Consider the following 11,148-nt stretch of genomic DNA (forward strand, 5'->3'; position numbering starts at 1 on the left):
CAAAGTTTCGCAACCATATGCCATGAAATCGGAATCAGAGTACCCAATGATCTCCAAATTTTCTAATCTCCGATAAGTAAGCATGTAATCCTTTGTTCTCTTTAGATAACGCATTATGCGTTTAACATCTATCCAATGATCTATGCCCGGATTGCTCAAGTATCTATCCAACACTCCCACTATAAATGATATATCAGAATGTGTGCAGACTTGAGCATACATTAAATTTCCTAGTGCTGATGCATAAGGTTTCTCATGCATTGCTGTCTTCTCAAGATCATTTTGGGGCATTGCTTGAGACTAAACTTGTCTCCTTTAGCTACGGGTGTGTCCTTTGGTCTATATCTTTTTATGCCATATGTACTTAAAATCTTTTCGATATAGTTCTTTTGTGACAATCCAAGAATACCTTGAGAGCGATCTCAGTATCTCGATTCCTAATACAAAAGAGGTATCACCAAGATCTTTCATTTCGAATTTGTTCGATAAAAGTTTCTTAGTTTCATGCAACAAGCCTATATCATTACTGGCAAGTAGAACGTCATTAACATATAAGACCAAAGAAAGTATTTACTCCCACTGAACTTGCAGTATACACATTCATCTATAATATTTACCTCAAAATCATATGAGGTAATGCCTTAAACTTGTGATACCATTGACGGGAAGCTTGTTTGAGATCATAGATGGATTTTCTCCTTTTTTCTGTTGGATCTTCTTAATGGTACTTCTTGACGTTGTTGAGCTTGCTATATGGGTTGGGGTTGAGGAGGATTCTCATTATTTTTCTATGCTGTAGCAGTATCTTGAGCAACAACAATATTCTTATGGTTCTCTTGTACTGTAACTGAATCTATAGTAGGATTCTCATTGTACTCTTGTACTATAACTGCATCTTGAACAATAATAGGCACAAAGACCTGATCATTGTTAGTTATAGAATCCTCATCAAAAGCAACATTCCTAATATTTTCTTCCCTCCAAACTCAACATCCTCAAGAAATCTCGCATTTCTTGTTTCAAAATAGACCTTGATGTAGGATTGTAAAACTTGTACCCTCGTGAACGCTCATCGTAGCCAACAAAGTAGCAACTAATTGTCCTTAAGTTCAATTTTCTTTCATGCGACCTATAAGGTCGTGCCTCAGCTGGACATCCCCAAATATGCAAATGCTTTATACTGGGCCTTTTTCCAGTCCAAATTTCATATGGGGTTTTGTTAACTGCTTTGCTTGGCACCCTATTAAGAATGTACCCTATCAAATTTCATACTTCTCACCATGTCCTTAAGAGTTCGGTTCCTTCGCTTTGCAACACCATTCATGTTAGGTTTGCCTGGCATGGTGTATTGTGGAACAATACCACATTCCTCTAGGAAAAGAGCAAAAGGCCCAAGATGTTGCTCACCTGAACTGTCATATCTTCCATAGTATTCACCACCACGATCAGATTTGACAGCTTAAATTTTCTTTCCAAGTTGAAGTTCAACTTCAGTTTTGAAAGACTTGAAAACATCTAAGGCTTGGGATTTTTCATGAATTAAATATAGATACCCGTAGCGAGAGTAATCATCTATGAACGTAATAAAGTACCGTTGTCCATTCCAAGAGAGTAGGGAATGGACCACATATATCGATATGTATCAGTTCTAAGACATCTTTAGCTTTATCGGCACCTAATTTACTTTCGTTTGTCCTTTTTCCCTTTATGCACTCAATGCAGACTTCAAAGTCCGCCAAATTTAGGGGTCCAAGAATTCCATCCGATACGAGCCTCTGAATTCTTTGTTTAGAGATGTGACCTAGGCATTTGTGCCATAATGATGCCGAATTCTCATTTAGTTTTCATTTTGTACCCGTTTGCAGTATTTTATTATTATAAGAATTTAAGTCAAGTCTATATAGATTATCCACCAAATGACCAGGGCAAATATTATTCGAATTATAGAAGAGACTGACTTTATTGTCTCTGAACGAACAAAAATAACCTGATTTGTCCAAACAAGAAATAGAAACCAAATTCCGTCTGAATGATGGTACATAAAATGTCTCTAATAAATCCAAGTAAGATCCACTTGTGGAACATAATCTAAAGGTTCCTATAGCTTCGACTGTAACTATATTGCCGTCTGCCACATAGATGTATCTTTCAGCATCACTTTGCGGTCGGCTCCACAGGCAACCTTGCATAGTAACACTTACATGAGTAGTAGCAGCAGAATCTACCCACCAAGTATCAACAAGTGCATAACTTAAACTAGCCTCAAAACAAACAAAAGTAAGAATTATACCCTTCTTTACACGTCAGGTGGCATATTTGGTACAATTCTTCTCCATGTGTCCCACCTTCTTACAGAAGAAACAAGTTGAAACTTGATCCTGTTTCTTAGCCTTTTTCTACTGAGAAGGCACATTCGCAGTAGTATCACGCTTTATTTTATACTGAAAAGATGAAGCTATGTGAACACTTTCAGTCTTATCTTGCTGTAGCCTCTCTTCTTCTTGCACACAGTGAGATATAAGCTCATTTAAGGACCAAGTGTCCTTCAGAGTGTTATAACTCACTTTGAATTACCCAAAGTGTGCAGGAAGGGAAATCAAAATGAAATGCATGAGTAAATCTTCAGACAACTCTAACTTTAGTACTTTCAATTTTGAAGCAAGATGAGATATTTCCATAATGTACTCCCTTATGTTCCCTTTACCTTTATACCTCATGAAAACAAGTTTGCTCAAAAGACTACTTGCCTCCGTCTTTTCATTCTTAGTATAGAATTTTTCAACATTCTTTAAGAACTGTTTGGCATTTTTATCCTCAGTAATTGAGCCCCGAAACGCCTCAGGAATTGAGCGTTTCATGATCATAATGCTCATTCGATTGAATCTCTCCCACTTCTCTATTTTAATCTAATTGAGGTTTTCAGGAGTGGAAGTGGGTTTCTCCTCTCGAAGAGCTATATCTAGATCCATACAACCGAGGACAATCTCCACGGTATCCTTCCAAACTTTAAAGTTTGAACCATTCAGCATAGGAATACTGCTAATTTGTGCAGAAACATTGGTAGCTGAAGCCATAGTTTCTGGATTAGAACAAAAGGAACATGCAGTAAATATTAGTTAAATAATGGGAAAAATCCATATTGAGATATCTAGAACAACATTAATTTTCAATCTTTGGATAGAAAAATTAACTGTAAGTGATACTCTCATTACAGTAATCAAATATTGTCAAAATTCCTATCATGCATTAAGCCTTTCTTTGGACCGACTTAATGCGCACATGGAGACTTAAACTTCGCAACCTATTTATTACCACATATATTTTCTATTAATTGGCCAAACAATAATCTTCCTTTGGGCCGATTATTGACCGCATAATTAATAGAAAATAAACAAAAGTGTGCAATACTTATTATTTGGCCAAACAATAAACTTCCTTTGGGTCGATTATTATCCGCATAAATAATAAGCATTACTTTATTCTTAATTAGTTACTCAAACATGTATTTACTATCAATATGTGTATATAATTCGGACAAATATAGATTTTCTTTTGTGCTGATCAATATTCGCATGAATTATATATCACCATATTCTTTATGTTTTGAATAAATCAATTTTCATAAAAGAGGCTACTTTGTCAGCATAATGTTCAATCAATTTATTCCAAAACCAAATCTTTATAAAATAGGTGGGTATAATAATCTAAATTGTTACTAGTTTTCTTATGTAACAATTAAATAATATTTTTATTATTCAAATATTATTAATATGTACATATATATAAAACGTATTCCTTCTATGTTGTTTGGTTCACGCTGATATATATATTACATGCTACTCATATGTATATTATTGGATGATATATACAACTTTTCACTGTATGTAACATGTAAATTTTGTTGGAATAAATAATCCAAATCATTCATATTGAATCACCAAAAAATATAACATAATGCAGAAGTGTATATTTTCTAGTAGAAATTAGAAATTAGACGGAAGAGTTGTCTCAGTCTTGTGGTTCTTTCGATCTTTATCAACCAAAATCTTCTGCATCCCTAAGTGGCTGAATTGTGACTCTTTTAATGGGGAAAGAGCAACAAAGGCGGTTTTGGTATATTGGGGACTGAAACCCTGAAGGGACTATTTGGAACAAAAGATAATATCTAATTTTATTCTCATTTAATTCCAAACCAAAAATAATAATGACTTATTCAATTTAGCATTTATAACAATACATGAGATCATCATTATATAAGTGATTTAATTTGAAATAGCATAATTTGTGATTATAATTAATATATGTATTGCCCACAAACAAATTAGAAAATTAAAATAATTTCCTAACATGCTTATGATACCACCAATTTCGTATGCTATTCAACTTTGATTTGATTTCTTACTTCATTGCGGGTGAATTTTAAGAAAGTAGTGGTAAATTTTGTTATAGTTGGAGTGTGAACATTGATGCTAGCCCATGAAAATGGTATAAAATATCTTTGCAGTTTTAGAGGGTTGTAAAATAGAAATTTATTTATTGCAACAATCTCTTTAATGTTCTTTTTTCTTTGAATTAGTTCAAATTTGTGGCATTTTATATATTTTTTCATTCCTTTTGGACAGAAAGAATGGAAGTCATGACAAAATTTCTAGCTACTGAGAGTTTTTGTTAAACCATTGTAATTTGTAAGTAGAAGAAGATAACTTTTGAATTTTTATACTTTTTGTGATTGTGCTTTATATCTGGGCATTGTTTGTTGTTGAAATTAATATGCTTTATCAAGAACTTAAAATATTACCAAAAAAAAGAAAAAAAAAGATGTATATAATATCAGTATGATTTAAAAAATGCCGTGCTGTTTGATTTACAAAATCATCCCCCTTTGGTGGGACAATTCTAAAGTAGGTGAGTGTAAATGTATTTTACTCAGACATTTTTTTATGCAATATGACTTTGGAAGATGACTTTGACAGGTCAGCAGTTGAGTATATTTGTAGATTAGTGGAAAACAATGTCATCTTCTAATGAGTCAACCTTTTCTGCCTCATCCAATTATTAATGTTGCATTAATTTTGTAAGTTTTTCATCACCATCTTATGCTTAACTTGTGTTGGATATTGTGCATCATTGTTATTCTGCCTAAAGTTAGGGGTGGCAAACGGGCCTGAACCCGCCGAGTCGGCCCGCGTAACCCGCCAAAAAAGGCGGGCTGGGCTGAAAAATTAGGACCGCCAAATAGCAAAAGCCCGCTTAACTCGCACCGCTTAAACCGCGGGTTTTGGCGGGACGGGGCGGGCTTCCCCGTCGGGCTTAGTATTTTTTAGCAAGGGGGTATTTTTACAATATTTTTTACCAAAACCCAACTTCTTCCAACCCAACTTACAAGAGAATGAAGATGAAAATTGAGTGTTTTGGATTATGTTTATTTTGTTTTAGAGACAATATTTATAATTATGTTTTGGATTATGTTTATTTTTCTTTGGGAACAATATTTATAATTATGTCTTGGATGAAAACTTAGTTTATAATTATGTTTATTAGATATTTATAATTACAAAGACTTTAGTGTTTGTGAATATAAAAATTATAATTTGTTTATACTTTTAGAAATTATAATAGTTAAAAGTAAAAAATATTGTTTGCTGAATTTTATTGTTATTTATGTCATTGGTGTGAGAAAATATCAAAAAGTTTTAGTCAAGGAGAGTAAGTGAGTCAATGAGTGCATATGAGTCAACAAAGTACGAAGTAAGTGATGCACTTATTTTACTTGTGGCTTACTGCACTTTCTCTTTCTCTTTCTTTTTCACTCTTCTCTATACCAAAAATAGTTATCAATAGTTACTAAGTTATTGGCAACCTTAATAAACAAGTATAAAAAAATGAAGTTAGATTTAGATAAGATACATAAAAATTAACTGTCAATAGATAGATGTCAAATCAGTAATTTTCTACTTCTATACATTCAAAACCATAGATTCAGGTCAAAACTCAAAATACCATATTTTAAATAATGACCAAGTCGACAACTATGACATGAACTAAAAAGAAAAAAGGAAAAAAGATTACACTTTATGTAAAACGTGTAATGCATGTTTTGTTCTTTTATGCTTATATTGTTGTTGATGTCGTCATCTCTTGCTTCATTTCATTTAGTGTAAGAATCATTTTATATAGCAAAAGAATATACACTCTACATTTTTCACTTATACCTTCCTATTATGGTTCTATGCTCATGTTTGTTTATAATTTTTTTTTTACTTTTACACACTTTGTTATTTCTATCCCTATTTGATGAATATTTAAATTTGCATGATAGCAATAATAAATCTACTCTTATTTGCATGGTTCTATACTTAAAGTAATAATTATAGTGATTCAGATTAGTTATTCATATGACTTATCTTATAGTGTTCATTCTTATTTTCATAATTGATTTATAATATAGAGTCTTATGTCCTTAATATAATTGAAATTTATCTTTGTTAATCTAATAGTGATAAATATCATTGCTATTATAATATAGATTTAAATTTTAACATTAAGATTACATGATTAAGAAAAGGTGGCAGTAAAAGACATCACAGTGAAATTGGTGAATGGTGATGATACCAATGGTAGAAGAACCATGGTGATATTGATAGTGATGGAGCTATGATAGGTTATATATTCCTATTAAGTTAGAAAAGTTTTCTTCTACTTTTGATCTTTTTAATCAATATATCAAGCTGAAGAATAAGAATATTAGGTCTCAGTGTATCAAGTGTAAACTTTTTGAACTATTGAATGCTCACATTATGTTCATCCACTTTTGCCTTCTTTTTGAGGAGTGTTGTTCGTTTGTGTAAAATTACTCAACAAAGATGCAAAATCACTGGAATCGCAAGTTCACTTTAAGGAAGCAATTTAAGCCAGAACCTAACTGAAAACGAAATCATAACCTGTTTTGAGGATTAGGAAATAAGAACCCTAGGTTTTGTTGTAGTGCTGCGGTAATTACAACTTTTTTAGTCAGAACGAAAAATCTGTTGTTTAAGGGATGACCCAAGATATAAATATGTGAGACAAAAGGATAGGAAGATTTTGTTCAATAAGTATATATCTGAATTAAAAGCTGTTGAATATGTTGCAAAATAAGAGAACAAAGCCAAAAGGGAGGAACGACCGGTATAAATGTGTTTCTCTAGCACTTTTGTTATACATCTCAGAGATGACTTTTTTTATAATGTAACTGATTATCTGCATCTATTATTTGTGTTGATTTATTGCTTTAGTCATATCCTGGTGTTCACTCAGCAGTTTATTTTGAATAGCTTTTTTGACATGTTAATTATATTCAAAATATTTACAGGATACGTTGAGGGAGAGAGAACGAGAGCTTCGAAAAAAGAAGGAAAGAGAAGAGCTGGAAATGGAAAGGGTGCAGGTGAAAATTTGAAGAAAAGAGACAATCACTTCTTTTCAAACTTTACTTGTGGAGACAATCAAAGACTCTTTGGTATAACTTTCATTCTATATATGGTACCATTAATCCTATTGCTATCTTTAGGATGAGTATAGTATGTGGTTAAAATGGAGAGAAAATTATCTAGATCCATGTGCACAAAGATCTTGAACCATACATAGCTCACCCCTAGAAGATGTATAGACTCTTTTCTAACACTTGATGGTTGGAATTTGAAAGGTTCTATACTTTTATTGCTTGCGGGTAATTTCAATTATTTCATGGGAGGTTGTCTCCTAACAACAACAATAACATGATATTTAGGGGGGAAAATATAAAACTTGAGGAGCTGATATGGGAAATAAAACAGTAGAGCCAAGTATGGGAAAAGGAGAGGCAGACACGAAATAAGGATGCAATGGCTTGAGGATGGATACTTAGTGAAAAAGAGAGTAGAGAGGGATTCGAATGATCAAGGGGAGAGATGGAGAACATGCACCGCTTTTTCTTTTCTTGCAGGTTAGCGAGGAATTTATGGACTGCATTATTGGAGCTTAGAGACAAATTTGGATATGGCCAGGAACAACTAAACAATGCTTTGAAGTTTGGCCAATGGCGGGTATAGCAAAGAGAGAAAAAGATATGAGAGTCTCTATTTTTGTAACAATATGGACTATATCAAGAACAAGAAATAACATTATTTTTCAAAATAAGTTTTTAAACTTTGATGAGATGAAGAATGAGGTGTTATATTAGCGAGATACATGGAAAAAGGAAAGAGAAATCCAAACAAACGGGGTGGAAGTGATAGGTGGAATTCTATAACATAGCTAATTTGTTATTGATTTTATTATTACTTATGTTGTTGTTTTTGTTTGTTTTGATTTGGATAGTTTTGTTTTAAAAAGTGGTTAGAGATTATACTGTGATGCAGAACATGGAATTTGTATGCTGTTTGAGAACTTGATGATTTTAATTATATAAAAAAAGTCATCCCAAAAAGAAAAACACACAGATACTAAGGGTTGAAATACATTAGAATCCATTAAATTTGCCTTGGAAGCTGGGAGATCCCATGAGAGAAGATGATTCTTGAAATATTAAGTCTCTAACTTTGAAGCCTTGATGTTGTAACAGATGAAGTTCTAAATTCTATATTCATTGAATCATATATTAGATTGCTATAGAGTAGTACGATATAATCATATCGTCATTATGTTGTGAAATGAAAAAAGTAACATTCTTATGAGTTTGGCCAATACTTCACGTCTTATTTTAATTTTTCCATGCAAATTGCAATGAGAAATTCCCAATAATTTCATTGTAAACAATTAAACATTCGTTCAAATTCTTTGACATTATCAAGTTAGTTTGTCTAAATGTTGAGTGCCTCAAATAAGAAAAATAGATGAAAAATAAAATGAAAAAAATAAAAACATATGTATGATACATTTTTCATCCCTTTTAATACTCAATTTTACTTACAAGCTATTTTGAATCAAAACATAACTATTATAGTGCAAAAAAAATTGTAGCTCATCCTATAAAAAAAATTAATATGTTGTTATTTGATTTTGTGCAGTGTAAACACAAAAAGTGCATCCCGTATTGGTGCAATGAAAAAAGAGACATAATTTGTGAGATATGATATCAGGGATGTTTCGGTGTTTTATTTGTGTGTGTAATTATATTACTATAATTTATATTCCATCAATTTTGTTGTTTTATTTCCAAGTTACTATCTTACAAGAAAAATGAGTATGTTAAAAGAATGGGGTTAACTTTATCTTGAATTTCTTTTTTTTTTTTTGAAAGCAAGAGCTCGACATAAAACAGTGGAGCAACAGTACTAACAGACACAATAGCACAAAAAGTTTAGAAGAAGTGAGACAACAACATAAAGAAAAGTCCCTATGTCATCTCCGGTATAGCCATCAACAACCAAAGGGATCTATACCTCTCCATTCGTTAGAGCTCATCACCGTCATGTTGATTATCTCTTTCACACCTTTGCTCTCATTCTGAAATATTCTTCTATTTCTTTCCAACCATATGTTCCAAACAATCGCGCAGAAACATCTCAATCGTTGCTCTCGATCCTCCTTTCTCCTCGGTTCCTTTGTCCAATATAAGAAATGTTCCCTCATCGAACCAGGAAAAGACAACTGTCGGCAAAACATCGATATCTAAGCACTCCATACCTGCCAGGCAAATCCACATCCTAAAAACAGGTGGTGTACATGCTCCACCTCATTATTACAGAAAACACATATATTGTCTTCCTAGCTGATAATTCCAAACCTACTAAGCCTGCTTTTTGTACTCACTCTACCTATCAGAACAAACCAAATAAACAGCTCCACTCTAGGTGAAACTAAACCTTTCCAGATAGTCTTAGTGAAGCTATAACTGGTAACCTCCTCTGGGATTGTTTCCTCCTGCCAAATCTGCACAAATGAGTTAGTTGAAAAAATACCTTTTCTATCAAATTTCTACACCACTCGATCCTCTCTGTTATGTAATAGTGTCACAGGTCTCAACACCTTGTGTAATTGACTCAGAAGTTTCAACACCCATTGAAAGAGCTCTCTTCTCCATTGAAAATTCTAAATTCACTCTAACCCGTCCCATAACCCACAATCCCCTATGACAGATCCACATTAGTTTGTGGTGCACGGAATTGTGATTCACACTTTTCACAACTCCGGTGCCACTAACCAGCAAGTGCACTGGGTCGTCCAAGTAATACCTTACGTGAGTAAGAGTCGATCCCACGGAGATTGTTGGCTTGAAGCACCTATGGTTATCTTGTAACTCTTAATCAGAATATCAATAATGGTTCTTAGTTTTGATTGAGAAAAATAAAAGAACATGAAATAAATACTTGTTATGCAGTAATGGAGAATAGGTTGGAGTTTTGGAGATGGTCTGTCTTCTGAATCTCTGCTTTTCTACTGTCTTCTTCTTCACGCACGCAAGGCCCTTCCATGGCAAGCTGTATATTGGTGGATCACCGTTGTCAATGGCTACCATCCGTCCTTTCAGTGAAAAAGGTCCATATACATGGCTAATCATCTTTTGGTTCTCACTTGTGCTGGAATAGGATCCAGTGATCCTTTTGCGACTGTCACTATGCCCAACATTCGTAAGTTTGAAGCTCTTCACAGTTATCACATCCCAGATCCTACTCGAAATACCAAAGACAAGGTTTAGACTTTCCGGATCTCAAGAATACTGCCAATTGATTCTAGCTTATACCACGAAGATCTGGTCTCACGGATTGAACGCTCTGTTGTCAGGAAAGGCAGTCAAACTCGTGAACCAGGAACACAAGAGATAAACATGCAATCTAAGGTAGAATGAAAGTGGTTATCAGGCATGCATTCATAGGTTGAGAATGGTGATGAGTGTCACGGATCATCACATTCATCATGTTTAAGTGCGAGTGAATATCTTAGAATAGAATCAAGTGTGATTGAATAGAAAACAGAAGTAATTGTGTTAATCCATCGAGACACAACAGAGCTCCTCACCCCCAACCATGGAGTTTAGAGACTCATGCCGTAGAAGATATAAATTCAGATATAAAATGTTATGAGGTACTGAATGAATCACTAAAAGTAGTTTTTATACTCAACTAGTAACCTAGTTTTATAGAAAATGAGTAAGCTAAGATAGATAGTGCAGAAATCCATTTTCGGAGC

This window comes from Arachis duranensis, chromosome 2 (assembly GCF_000817695.3).
Source record: "Arachis duranensis cultivar V14167 chromosome 2, aradu.V14167.gnm2.J7QH, whole genome shotgun sequence".
NCBI classification, from domain to species: Eukaryota; Viridiplantae; Streptophyta; class Magnoliopsida; order Fabales; family Fabaceae; genus Arachis; species Arachis duranensis.